This window comes from Puntigrus tetrazona, chromosome 23 (genome assembly GCF_018831695.1).
Source record: "Puntigrus tetrazona isolate hp1 chromosome 23, ASM1883169v1, whole genome shotgun sequence".
Taxonomy (NCBI): Eukaryota; Metazoa; Chordata; class Actinopteri; order Cypriniformes; family Cyprinidae; genus Puntigrus; species Puntigrus tetrazona.
The window spans coordinates 7,542,754-7,557,613 of NC_056721.1; positions in this window are offsets into that span (position 1 = coordinate 7,542,754).

Sequence of the window (14,860 nt, forward strand, 5' to 3'; positions counted from 1 at the left end):
AAAGCATCTCTGAAATGTACTGTAGAAAGCTAAATGTTGTATTTACTCTGTGTCTAGTAAACGGAGGCCTAATTAGACACTTCAAACAGACCGTCTGAACTGAGTTACTTAAGCCACCTTTGACAGAGAGGACGCTTTAAACTCGTTTAATTTATTATGCTTTGAAAACCAATGTGTCTGACCATTTGAGGCTTTTTTTGTTTTGGGGCTGAGTAACAGGATTAAAGATGTAATACTGAAATGTTTGCGCTTTAGCACAGCTTGGTAGAAAAATAACACGGCATCAATCAGTATGTGCGTGGAGGGTGGAGAAGCTGTAGATGACACTCGCATCTCTGTGCTCTCTTTGAGCAATTCAGTGTGGCTTCCACCTCACTTTAGCCCACAAGAGAGTTTCAATGGTCCTTCACTTTTAAACAGCCTTTAATTCTCCTTTAACACACGTACGAATCCAATCGCTCAGGTCTCAGAGATCCAAGTTTTCATCAAGAACACAAGCTTTCATTCCAAACAGGTTAACGTGGAGTTCACGCTAATGAATACGAAAACTATTAAGTGTTAATTCAAGGCTTTTTTTTTTTCTTCTTCTTTTTCCTTTTTCCTTCTATGGTTTTAATTAAAACTGATATGTTGCCATGGAAATGGGCTTGGTAATTAACACTGATTCAAGAGTGGTGACATTTAAAGTTCATTGTTTTGGTCAAGGGTTGCAAAAATTCAGAATGGGTCCTTAGTTATACTCTGAGCTTTGATTAATGCCTTTGGGATAAACAGCAAATTGGGAAATACAACTCGCAGGGATTCATTCATTTTGTATGTATACAGTTGTTGTTCCAGAGCTGCATGCACTTTCTTCTGTGAAACATGAAAGGACAAATTTAAAATAATTTAAAGACTTAAGCACATGTTTATAGAGAGTTTAAATAGTGACAGTATATTATACAATTTTGGGGTTAGTGTATGTTTTATTGTTTATTTACTTTTTTTTTTGGATTTCAATAGTTAATTTTCAGTGATGTATCATAAAAATGTCGATATTACACACGATTCTCTTTTGACTTCAGAATACTCTGTGTTGGACATAATGATCTGAATTCAAGGACTGGATCAGTCTGATTCATTGAACAATTAACCTGTTAACCAGATCAACTAGTTAATGAAACTGATTCATTATTCATTTTTATTGTGAAATTAGTCAATCGTTTCTGTGAATAATGACTTTTTTTCTTGTCACAAAAGACATTATATTTTTAAAAGAAATTGTTTATTTATTTTTGCTTTGTGAAAAGTTTTAGCTTAATTTCCAACTCATTGTAATTGCATGGAAATCTAAAGGCTTAACATTTTCTCCTGTAATTTTCTCAGAAAGAAAGAAAGAAAGAAAATGATGACAGTCTCAGATATCAGGGATATACATTTTGTTGAAAGATATAAAGCATTATGCAAACCGTTACTCTCACAGCTTTGTGCAAACTGCACAAACGGAGTAATAGAGGTCAAAGGTCAATCCCAGCATGGGGGACTTCTACAGCATATGTCTACTACACACCTACAGTGTACTTGATTGACTGATTGATTGATTACTTGATTCAGATGCTGTCAAAGACTGCTGGAGCATTTCTTTCCTTCATTGAATTCTCATGAACAAAAATAAAGAAAGCAAGGTGGGAAAGCAAAGCGCAAACAATTAAGCATGGCACAAGGTTTGTTTCTCACAGAGCAATGTAAACTACAGGTAATTGGTTGGCATTCAAAATCTGTTCCTGGCTGCAGAGACGCAACTGTGACTCTAAATAGAGCAGCAGGTGCATGTGTGAAAAGAGCATTGGGGCAAACCTCTGAAATACAATCAGGCAAGCAAGCAATTAAAATGGCTAAATTCTCCATTAATACTGAACATGCAGAACAACATGCACTAAACAGTTAGGAGTGAACACTTTTACGCTACATTTTTTGGTTTTCTTAACTCCAGCCTTGGTTCATGTGAATACGTACATTTTGCAATTGTTATTAGAGAAACCTAGCTTTTCTCACAAAAATGAATGGCTATTGATGAAAGTTTTACTTTATCTTGATAGTCCACTTTAGACATTCTACTAACTGTAAGAAACTTTCCCCTAGTTTCACAGACTTAATCCTTAACACTTAAGACTTAAACCTTGTCCTAGACAGAGCACTAGGTCTGGAGTGGCACTAGTGAGATCCTCCTCAGGACAGACAGCGATCAGGCCCTTGGACCCATCAAAATAAAGTGAAGATATCAAGCAGACAGCCTACTACTAAAAGAACGTTTAGAGTGGACTATCAAAATAATGTTTTTTGTTTTTTTTTTTTTGTACAGTGTTGCAGACAAACACAAGTTCTGGTCTCTGGTGGGAAATTCAATGGGACAGCTAACTGTGAACGGTGCAACTGGTGTATTTTCTCTTTGTTACCTAGTTAGAGTGGTTTAGTTCTTGTTATGGCAGAACAATGTTAGATGATAGATGTATGATAGTGAATGTTTTTGAAAGCTGTCAAATCCAGCTCCCTTGGTGTCCAGCAGATAGATCTACTGTTCCAGGTTGCAGGTGGAAGGCTGTCTTTACAGTGCATTGCATCAGAATGATTTCTCCTTCCTGAAAGGTTTACTGAGCACTCACAAATATACCAGGTGGATGGGAATCATTTCTCCCATCATTGTTTATTAATATCGACATGCTACTGGACCAATTTATCTCACCTTTTGCCACCAGATAATGAATTTTTTAGTATTTCCAATACCAGGTGACTTTGCTTGGGGAAAAATCAGCTATATTGATTAGCCTATATTTTTCATCTTTGTGTGTGTGCCAAAATGGTTCTACTGGAAAGCATGTGACAGCTCAGTGATATTTCATATATTCCAGACAGCTGTCATTTCTAGGAGAGGAAAAAAATCATGTTTTTCTCTTAGTAATCTGTGTAGTCAAAAACACCAGATGTCTCAGAGAAACTCGCTTGCATTTGTCTTTGATCTGATCTTTAATATTTATTTCACTCTAAGGACACACTTACAGTTTCAGACTTACAAACTTTGCTGTTTACTCTCTCAAAAACTGACAAAAAAGACTTACAAATAAGTAGCACTTTAGTGTAGAGGTCAATTATCACTAATTACAATTATCACTATTAGCTTATTAGCATGCCTATTATTATCTAATTTTCTGTTTATTGACTGCATATTCTGCATGAGCATATTCTACATCTCTAACTTACTTACAGTACATAAACTTAATTTCTTAATTATCTATTAGTATGCAGAATTAGAGCAAATTAGAGTTTGAGGCAAATTTCAATACCATGCAAGTGGCATTAATCTTTAAGCATTTTAATATGAATCAAAATGTTATCATTCATGTACTGCTTATGGTGTATATAATTCAAAATGGGGCCAAAATATTTTTTAAAATAAATTTAAAACCTTGATTAACTTGGATATAGTCTCTGATCACCTATTTCTTTGTGTTTGTGTGTGTTGTTTTGGGGCATGGCTTTGTTTTTGACAGCTCACCACGTGCTCATTGTCTGCAATGTTGTGTCTCTGCCTCCTACTTGATTCCTGATTGTTAGCTTATCTTCTCCCATCTGCCCCCATTTTTCATGAGCTGAACTCAAAAATCTAAGCCTTTTTCTATGTACACAAAAGGCCAATTTGGCAGTACACCCAACCGGCCTCAAAACCACAGACCACGTTTAACCACACCGGCCCAGGATCTTCACATCCAGCGTCTTCACCTTTAAGATAGTTTGAGACCTGCCATCCAGACAGCTGCTGCAACAATCAGTTAGCAAACCAAAGAATCTGCTTTCAGAAATTGTAATCACAAAATCAGGGGGTCCTTACTGCAGTTTGTCGTTGTAACCGAATTCAGTGCTCACATTCAATGCCGCCTGGCACTTTTGAGAGGTGTTCTCTTCACAGATGAATCCCAGTTTTCACTGTACAGGGCAGATGGCAGATGGTGTATATGAGGGTGAGCGGTTTGCTGGTGTCAGTTTTGTGGATCAAGTGGCCTTTTATTGGCCAGCCTGTAAGGTGGCACGGTCTCTTGTGGGTTGGAAGCCATTATTATTTCTACCCGATTACTAACAAGTCATTCCAAGGTAACATTGCTCCAGCTAAATGCCCCAGTGGAAGAGCGATGTCAAGGACACGTTCTATAGCTAACTTGATGAGACCTCAACATGACATCATCATTCTCTTTGGAGTCTGGAACATGTCATTGGGCCACATGGCTCGGCCAAGAAAACCAATGAAAGTGGATTTCCTTCTGCCAAACAAAGGCCTGTCTATAGAAAACACTGCTTTGTTTGGCCATAAGCTGACTCACAAAAAGACCTGGGGGAGAGACTTTGGGCCTCATTTATCAATCTAATGTAGAAAGCGAGCGCAAATCCGTGCACACAAATCAGTTTACAACAGAGCGCACGTGTGATTCATGAAACATTAATATGCCGCCAATCTCATCATACTAATAACCGCACGTTGATAAATGTTGATGAACAATGATGAAAACAATCGTTATTTGATTATCATGCCTCTAAAAACACTCCGGTTTAGAAGATTCCCAAAAGGCCAAAAAGAGGAAGTGATCTCATGAAAGATAAATTTATCTTACCTCAAAAACACCAGTTAACCTTGTAACAATAATGCTGCATTCATGTAATTTATATGTATACTAAAATATTAGTTAATATTGCCTCACTCTATAACAAATCTTTTAAATTTATATGTATTCAGAACAAAATAAGAATGAAAAAAATCAAGCAGGCTAGTTATAAATTTATTTAACTGTAAAATAAAATACAAATTTACAAAAAGCATACAAATAGTTTGCTTGATTATTTATAGTTAGTCTAGAAAGGCTTTACTTCACTCATGTTCTAATATCCATGTAAAATCTTTCACATATTTGTTTTGGCACTGAACTCTAAATTTTACAGCTAGTGGACTATTTAAAATAAACAGTGCTTGGTTGACTGCATTTTAATTTTATGATGAGTAGTCAAATGTACGCAAGGAGACAAGGCAAACACAGGGAGCTCTGGATCCAAGAAAGAACATGGAATCTGATAGACTAAAGGAGTAATACCAGACAGAGGTGTGACCATGGCAGTGGCCTATCGGGTCAAGAATCTCAAGAATTAGTAGATAGAAATGGCACAAAGATGATCTATCACACTGTACATGACCTCACTGAAGCAAAGAGTGGGCGGGGAGTACCAGTTAGAGATAAAAATGGCAAATTGTTGCTAACAATGGAAGAGCAAAATGACTGATGGATAGAATATTTCAAAGAGACCCTAAAGCAGCCTTCCCCTGGTTTAGTCCACTTTCACCTTCAATCCTCCTGACCCAGCAAATGATCTGGACGTACGGACACATAAAATTACAAAGGCAGAGATTCAAGTAGCGATTTAACTATTTAAAAATGGAAAAGGACCAGGCCTAGACATGGTGTTTCCAAAAATGCTTCAGCACGGTGGACAGTGCCTGATTGAAGAAATAACACATCTTTTCAACTCTTGCTGGTTAACAGGGGGATTGCCAGAAGATTGGTGAACAGGACTCATTGTGAAGCTCCCAAAAAAAGGAAACCTGGCAGACTGTAATAATTGGCGAGGAATCACACCGTCTTTAAATCCCAGGTAAAGTCTTTTGCACTATCCTGCTTAAAAGACTACAAAATGCTTTGCATCAGAAGCTGTGTGAGGAGCAAGCTGCATTTCGACGTGGTTGATTGTGTAGTGAGCAGGTCTTTGTTTTGAAAACATCAGCAAACAGGGCTTAGAATAACAGCAAAAAACTCAGTCAGCTTTGTAGCCTATACCAAGGTTAGTATTCATAGAGAGTGACTATGGACCATAGCTAGGTCATATGGCATTCCTGAGCATTTTTTCTGGGTTTTCCAAAACCTTTATCTCGAGAGAGGGGTGTATCTTATCCCCTTTCCTTTTCCTTCTGGCTATCGACTATGTAATAAGGACCACAATACATGAGGGGTTTGGAATTCCATGGCAACTACCACCATGCCTGACAGACCTTGATTTTGCAGATGATAGAGCTCTTCTTTTTAGACTCACAAAAATTCTCAGTGTAGCCATGTTGTTTTGTGGTCTGAAGATAAGATTACAGTCCATGCTTCAATTGGCTACATTTTTTTAATGCTGGGATTATGAAGGTGAGACTAGCTGATAAAAATACCTTTAGTTATTCTTCTGAACCTGGTCACATCAAGAACCTGGATTACGATGGGCACATATTGTGAGAAGAGAGCAATCAGTCGTAAAATGACATTATTCTTGTGAAATCAGGAAGATAAACGAGCAAGAAATCAGGAGACATGATTGTAATCACACGTAGTGGTTTTTCTAAAGCTTTGATCCACCCATTGGCTTTCATGGCTAAATGCCAGAGTGATTAGTCCTTTATCACTTCATATTTCATCTGCACGCATCTTGTGATCATCAGCCTTTGATGCTCATTTTCCTTGAAATGAGCACTCTGTGATTTTCTCTCAATGAGTCTTCATACACTTTTAGACAGTTTCAAACGATAGGGTTTCATGTTACTTTAAATGTCCAAATTCTGATAATAACAGGAGATTAGTCGGATTTTCATGAGATTCTGATGATATAAGAGTCCCCTGCTCCTTAAAGAGGTTTTTAAGAGCAGCTGTTCTGTGCCATTATCACAGGTGGTTCAATCCAGCTCTGAGGCGCTTAAAAAATTATCGCCCGGCAATGATGGAAAACTTTCAGGTGTTTCCTCGGCAACCGCTCAGAAATGTGCAGTTGCCTGGAGATGTAACTTTTCCCTTTCAGTCGAGCATAGGGAGGTCACGTACAGATTTAGGGACATGACAACACTTAACTTCTTAGTAGAGCTTATTCCCAATTGGAATTAGTGCCATTGTAACTGTATATTGTTTTGTTGGGAAAGCTTAAGTGGTGCATACAAACCCCTTTTGATGAGCTCATAATGGCTCATAGATTACCTACATCACTCTATGTCAAGCATACTTACCCATAGAAGTGTTTGATTTACAAGGTACCACATTATAAAAGGAGTGGCAATAATGTTTCTCAGATGTTTTATTTAAAGACAAAGAGAGATAAATAGTATATATTTTCCCCACAGATACTTTATGATGGACATATTTATGATTTTCAAATTAGTATTGGTATTATCCTTTTTGTATGAAGGTTACATTACAACCAGCTAGTGGTTTGCTCTATATGTTTTAACTATGTCTTCCAGCTAGTTTAGTTGTTTACCAAGATGTCAATGCAAGTGGAGATGAAAAATTATACCTGTGATGTGTGAAAAATAATGTTAATATTACATGAGTGGTTATATTACATAATTGGGTTTATGGCACATGCTTTATTTTTTAAGATTAATAGTTTTTTCCAAGGTACTGTTAGATGCCAGTGTTTCTTGTCATAACTATGCAAAAACCCAGTATCATATCTTGATTCTGATTGGTCAATCTTGATATTCCAAGGTGCATATTTTTTATTCCTCAAAAAAACAAATGGTAAAAGCTAATAGCACAGGCTCATCCTGGTAACTGTCGAAGTTGGTTCTATACACGTGTGAGGAGCAGCTTTTTTGTGGAAGCTTTACATTTGGTTAGCTGATAAAATGCCATATTCAAAATGTCTTTATTCTGTCGTGGACTCTGATTTCATGCAAACATCATCATACATCGTTTCACACAGCTGCTGCCATTTTGTTTTGTGCACTGTAATGGATTATAAAATAACTAACAAACTAGTACTTCATTATCTATGTGGTGGAAATTTGTGTCTATGCACCATACCCCTTAAATATCCATCTTATTTGAACCTGCCGCTTGCTAGAAGCAGCTTTCTTCATGGAAGCTTAGTTTTGAAATATTTAAACTCAGATCAGTGTTTCATGTCTAATTATGTATTTTGTGGCACGCAGCCATGTAATAAGCAGAGTAATGTACATTCAGCCAGCTGTCTTTACAAAAAGATGTGCATTATTGCTTACTTATTAAATCTTAATTCAAGTAATGAAGGATTTTGAAGGTCTGAAGGGAATTGTTAAGTGCTACTGTAACGTTAACCTGGCCTTATTAGTTTTAAAATGATTAACAGATCAAAATTAAGTAATCAAGTAATCACATGTAATAAGTTCTGTTACTTTATTAAAAGTAATTGAAAAGTTACACTACTTATTGCATTTTGAATAGGGCAGCTTGTAATTTGTAACCCAAAGTAACCTTCCCAACACCGAAGTAACCTTCCCAACACCGATATGTGTGTGTTTTAGAAAACAATAGTAAGCCCGAGTATTAATCACCATGGTGTCGGCGAATGAAAAAAAGAGGTCATGGTCTTTCCAGCGCTCAGCCTGAGGTGATAAACGAGTGTGTTCAGTGTAACAGCAAAAATGGAAGACGACACGTTAAAAGAAAGAGGTGTCAACATCTCTGTAAAAGGTAGAGCAAGCTGATGGAGAGAGAGGAGGAGGCTGATGGACAGAGAGTGGGTGTGGATGAGAAAAAGATAGATTGCCCTTTAAAATGAAGAAAAATAGTCAAAAGAGTTATTTCAAGGGAGATGAAATATAATGTAAAATTGAGTGTATTGCTGGCACTTTTGGTGTCCACAGAAGAGCATCATGTATGTACAGTATGTGTATCAGTGGCACAGGTGTCTTTGGTCTAGTCTGTGTATAAATAGAGCAAGACATGGCTTCAGGGAAGGCCACTGTGTCAATATCACTCACATACACACACACACACACACGCACACGTTTGCTTTTGTCATGCCGGAGATTTCAAAGGACTTTCTGTGTTTTTATACTGAGCTAATGATGTAGGTGATTCTTTAAACCCAAACTAACACAAATGAAATGTATTAAATCTATTTTAATATAATTATTATTCCATTTTAACTGGGGACCACAATGATGGTAGAGGCTAAAGTAAACTAAATGGGAGGCAGCAAGCAGCCTCAGTTGCAATAAATAAATAACAATCTGAATGATTTTGTAGGGTTTGAAGATATAACTAGATATAACTAGGATTTCTGGTCCTCGCAATACAGGCAAAACATGTCACAGTGTCCTGTTAGAAAACAGCACCCTGTGTGATTTAAATAGGTAAGTAATTTTATCCCCTGCCTGCTCTGACTCTTCATACAATTTTTTCTACAATATACTTTAGTCAGAAAAGGCACTAGTGGCCTTTATTTGAGATGCTATAAAAAAGCTGTTTGATGTCACACCCACAGCTGTCGCTTTTTTCGATTCACATTAAGAGGCTCTCTTTCCACTCTCTCTGCTCTTTCGCTTTCTTTTTTTTAAAAAGGGGAATACATTCAAAGTGAGAGCTGGGGGCCATTATAGTAGAGCTCATGAGAGGACTGCCACCGCCTGTGATGATGCAGCCAATCAGCTGAGGTTTCTACTCCTCCATTAAATCATTTATGTGAGTGATAGAAAATCTGTGACACAAATACTCTAATTCAATTCAAACGGCAGGTCAATTAACTCTCTCTGCACGTTTCCCTATATTTTAATCTCCAGTTTCTTTCCAAAAAACAAACCATTTGTTTTCATCATTAACAATAATAAGAAATGTTTCCCACCAGATCTTCATATTATAATGATTTCTAAAGGAATGTGTCACTGAAGACTTGAGTAATAGAATAAACTGCATTAAATAAAAAATATATATATTAAATAGTAAAAAAATCCTGTAAACTACAGTCAATTTTGACTCAAATTCCAAATTAAGAGTTCAAAATTCTGTTTTTTACTTTACATTTATTGTGCATGATTTGTTTATATGTTTTTGTAAGCTCATGTAAGTCTCTCTACACTTGACTCTGGAATGTGCTGGAACGTAACACTCATTTTCCACAATTGAATTTTTTTTTTTTTTTTTGTTTTCCATTCTGAAATGCATCAAATTATGTAAGTAGGTGTGTACATGTTGGCTTTATAACCCTGTTAAAGCAACAACAAGGATTACCTCGGAGTGATGTTCATACAGCATATATTTAATGGATGGCAACACACATACAGTACTACTTTCATAAAAATAGTTTTATATCTCTTTCTGAGCTCCTCTGAAAGAGACAGCAAATGGCTGATGGGTTTTCTTTGAGGCTTTGATGTTCTGGAACAAGAACTGAAGACTGCTCGCTAACAAGATGATTCAGTGAGCTTCCTGAGTTTGAGACCTAAATAGAAAGCTCAAAAAGGTTGCATGCATTTTCTCTCACTATTTCACTCTCGCAATATATTCCCCCCATTCTGTTCTTCCACCTGTCCTTCACTCCCAAACTCTTTGTCTCTGATCTGTTTCTCTTCTTATTTAGTTGAATACCCATTAGAATACTCTGTTCTGTGTCGCCTCTTGGTGTGTGTGTGTGCACGCTATGGGGATGTTCACATGCGAGTGATAGGCCAGGCTGAGCAGTGCTCATGCATAATGCAGGTGGACTAATGAGCTTCCAGAGTGTCATCCACCCTCACATCCCAACTAACGCCAGCATTTACAAGCTTATCGAAACCACCGCCTAATATGCCTTATGAATGTGTGAGAGAATTATAATATGAAACCAGCAGATTTTAATTAAAACATTGCACACCCTGACAAAAAATATCATGGTCACTCTGTAGCTTGTGGTTTTAGATATTCACCTAGCACCTAATTAGATCAATTGAATTCATTCAGGTATGTGAGTGTGTACATTTTTGTACTTTCATAGTATATAGTTTTATTGTAGTTCTATTTATAATTACTCTGTTGACTGTCCATTACACCATAACCCACCCTTAAACCTACCCATATGACCAAACCTGTCCCTAACCTGTATCCCACCACAATAGCAGCAGAAGTGTTTTGCAATACAATATGAACACAATAAGTACATTGTACTTATTTTTGGGTGTACGTACATAGTACTTAAGGACACCTAATGTAGAGTGTGACGTAAATTATTAGTTATGGACATGGAAAATATGGAAAATAAAATACTGTTTCTTAATTTACAATTCTTTATTTCTGTTTGCAAAACCTTTTTTCTTCTTGCAATACTTAATTTTTTCTTTGCAATTCTTTTTTTAGCAAAAACATCTATTTTTTTCAATACTTTCATCTTCATTTGCAAAATGAAATAAGACAGACAGAAGGCTGATCTTTCTACAAATATACTTGTGCATCTTAAAGGTCCCATACTGTCAAATCTGAAGTTTCCTGGTTGTTGTAAGGTCTAGGGGCTATGTAACCATATACGTTTCAAACCCCTCAATCCACAGTAAATTGCTTACAGCCTGCATTAAGTAGCTGTGATTTTTCATGAGCCATTGTGACTTTCATAAAACTGTGAAGTCCCATCTACTCAATCACCATCTTCAGTCATCGGCCCACCATCCTTTTGCCAAACCTCCAAAGAAAACTGCATCCATGTCATTGCTGAGCAACAACTACAATGCGGAAACATGTCAAATTGGTTCACTTAACATGCATAGTAAAGACAAACACACGTTTTTATCTAGTCACGATGAAGATGTGTACATTTTAAGTCTCCAGAGAGGAAACCGATCTGCTCATACGCAAGCAAATAGCCTAATTCTAATAAACGCAATGGCTCATCATCATTTTGTTGTTTGTATGTAGCCCATACAATAATATTCTTTTACACTGTAATTCTTTAGTTTTTAATATTTGGCTTGTGTGCTGCTGCCCATCCTAGTGTGTAATAAGCAAAATCAATGGGTGCTGTGGACCTTTAAATAACAAAATAAATGCTCCATTGACTTTAGACTAAGTTTGAGTTGGTCTATGGTCTCTTTTCAGTTCCTCAAAATAGCAACAACAAAAAAATTGTAACCACAGTGTAATACATATCTACAACTCTAATGTTTGTGTATCTACACACATGTAACAACTCTCTGAATTGTATGTGTAAGTCCAAATTAATGTGTATATTTTATATATATATATATATATATAGTGTGTGTGTGTATGTATGTAGACACACACACACATATAATATTTAAATTTTTCCTTTTTTTAGAAATAACAGATAACGTCAAGTATTAAATATTTAGCACATTAATTAATGGAGTGTCTAATTAAGTGTCTCTTGTGTGAAAGTGCTTGTATTTTCTCAAGTACAACACTTCTAAACAGCTTCTAGATAAACAGCTTCTAAATCACTCTTTGAATGACTGTAAACAAGTTAACGCTTGGCAGAGTGTCCATTTAGGCATGCCAACATCGCGCTGCAAGAAAACATAGTGGTTTAAATTGCCCCTCACTCAGTCTCAGGGCTGTGACAAATGCACTCTTTGAGGTGAGAAACCTGGTATGCCTTTATTAAGAGCGACAGCATGCTACGGAAACACACCCATAAAAATGCCACCCTGCCGCTGTGTCTTGTCAAATTGTCAACAGAGCATGTCTTAAAGTTGTGCTGTTGCAACACCTTCTCTAGCAGCCTGTCAGAAAAACCTGTTTTCCGCTTCCCACATTTGAAGGTCATTTAAACCCTACAAAAAATTATAAACGTGAAAGTAAAGACTTTGTTCGACGTTTGAATGTTAAAAACGGCTTGATTGGTTGAACAGCATTTACCTCAAGAAACATGGCGGCGTATGAAACTGTTAGCAATCAATCAGTCAAAGTCAAAACATATATTTTAGAAGTCCTTCATCAAATGTGTACCTGAAAACTATAGTCCAATCAACTGTCACCCATAACCAGATGTAAATGCCTAGTGTGCATTTGATTTGTGTAATTATTCATCAAATGCTACTGGCCATTATTCAGTTTTTGGCTTGTTAGCATGTTAGTGCCACAAGCAAACAAACACGTGTAAATGAATGCTAGCTCGCCTTTAAAAATAAACCAAAAAGAGGACAAAAGGAGTGATTTATAAAGTCTTTGACTTTCTTCTCAACAATGCAGAGTACTCTGATGCCTTATTATCAACTCTTTATTCATAATTACAGCTGAATCACTGGATGAAAAAGGCGGTCATCTTTGTTTCCGCAGCCCACTCACTGTCCTTGTTATTTAGCACAAAGCAACTTTGATTCCTGTTTTACGCAGGAGCGCATGTAGAATAATTAAATCCATATTAAAATATGCTCAGCATTTTGACACTTTCATAACTGAGGCTTAATTAATTCAACACAAGTTAAGACTGCGCCTTGTTTTATAAAACCTTTTTTTTAAGTCTGGGTGAACTTGTGTGAGAGAGAAAGGCACTGTTGATGAACTTATTACTTATTCAATTAGTTATGTGTAATTAAAGATGCCTGAATTAAGATAATTATCATTTCTATTCGCGTTCAGATCTAACAAAACTACAACAATGACAGTTTGTCAGCTTCATTCTTCAGTGCTCACGGAAATATGATCAGTGCTCGTTTTATGCATTGCTCACTTTCTGCTTTCTATTCTGTTTTGCTTCCTTTTCTTGTCATTTTATATCGTCTGTTCAACTGCATCATCAACGAGGCGCGTAATTGATGTAAAGAAATGGGAAAGCAGCAGAGTGCCTTTCAGTCGGATCGTATCAAAAGCATATCCTTTCCATTGTCTGAGGAAATGCTTGACTGTTTCTTCTCTCTGTCTCTGTCCAGACATTAACCAGTCCTTTTGAAACAGTCTACAGGTTCAGGTTCCTCCTGTTCTTTCATATTCAAAATGCTTTTTTTTTTCTCAGCTTATACATATATTTGTTTTCGAAGCCAGATTTTACATTGGAAATAACATACTTTGAAAGGGATAGTTCACCCAAAAATGAAAATTCCATAATATTAATAATAGTAAGACGTTAGTAACACAAATGAAGATATTTTTGATGAAATCTGAGAGCTCCTGGCAATAAATACAATAAAGCGATGTCCATACTAACATTAACAAAAACAAATGTGCTTTACAAAAACTCTTTGAGTGTGAAATGCTGGCTTCAGTGCTTTATAAAATACCCATGAACTAGCTACTTCACGTCAGTCATCTTAAAGACCACGTGTTAGAGTAATAAAGTAATTACTGTTCAGCTTGATGAGCAAACAATCCTTTAGCGGAGCTTACTGTGATGTGACATTTCAGGGCAAAACAGCCTCTGGGATTCAAAATATGTTAAACACTCACAATTGGAGTATTTCATGAATAGTGAATTATGCTGTTCACTTCAAGGCTGAGACACAGCAATGAATGATCTAATTAAGTCATGCTCGAATCCCCAGTCACATTCAATACATTTTTATTGCATACCAGGGAGTGTTTTCATACTCTCTGTATAATTTCACAACTAAGGCATTAAATCGCACTGATAGGTATCAAAGCTTTTGCATTTGTTAAAATTCTGAATTATATTATCACCGTAAGAACTTTTGTAGTATTGATCTTTTTATCATCATTTTGACGGCACCCATTCACTGCAGAGAATCCAATGGTAAAGAAATAATATAACATTAGATCATTTTCATATTGGAATTAACTATTCCTTTAAAATAATTAGCTCACATGATACGATTGCTTTTGTTTTCTTTTTTCCATTATTTTTGTTTTTCAAAAACGTGATCTGAATAAAAGGCCCCAAACGATATTACTAATTTCAGTAACTTTTTTTTTTTTTTTTTTTTTTTTTTTTCAGTGAATTATTGACAAGTACTTCACACCTTACCTTGAGGTTTTTCCTCAGACCTTGATCTCATTCTCCATTCCTTTTCTATAGGGTTGAGAGCAAAAACATGAGTGGAGCTGAAGTGAAAGGAATGCTGAAGCTCTAATGAGAGAAAAACATGAAGGGAAATATTCCTATGTGCCAAGGTCAA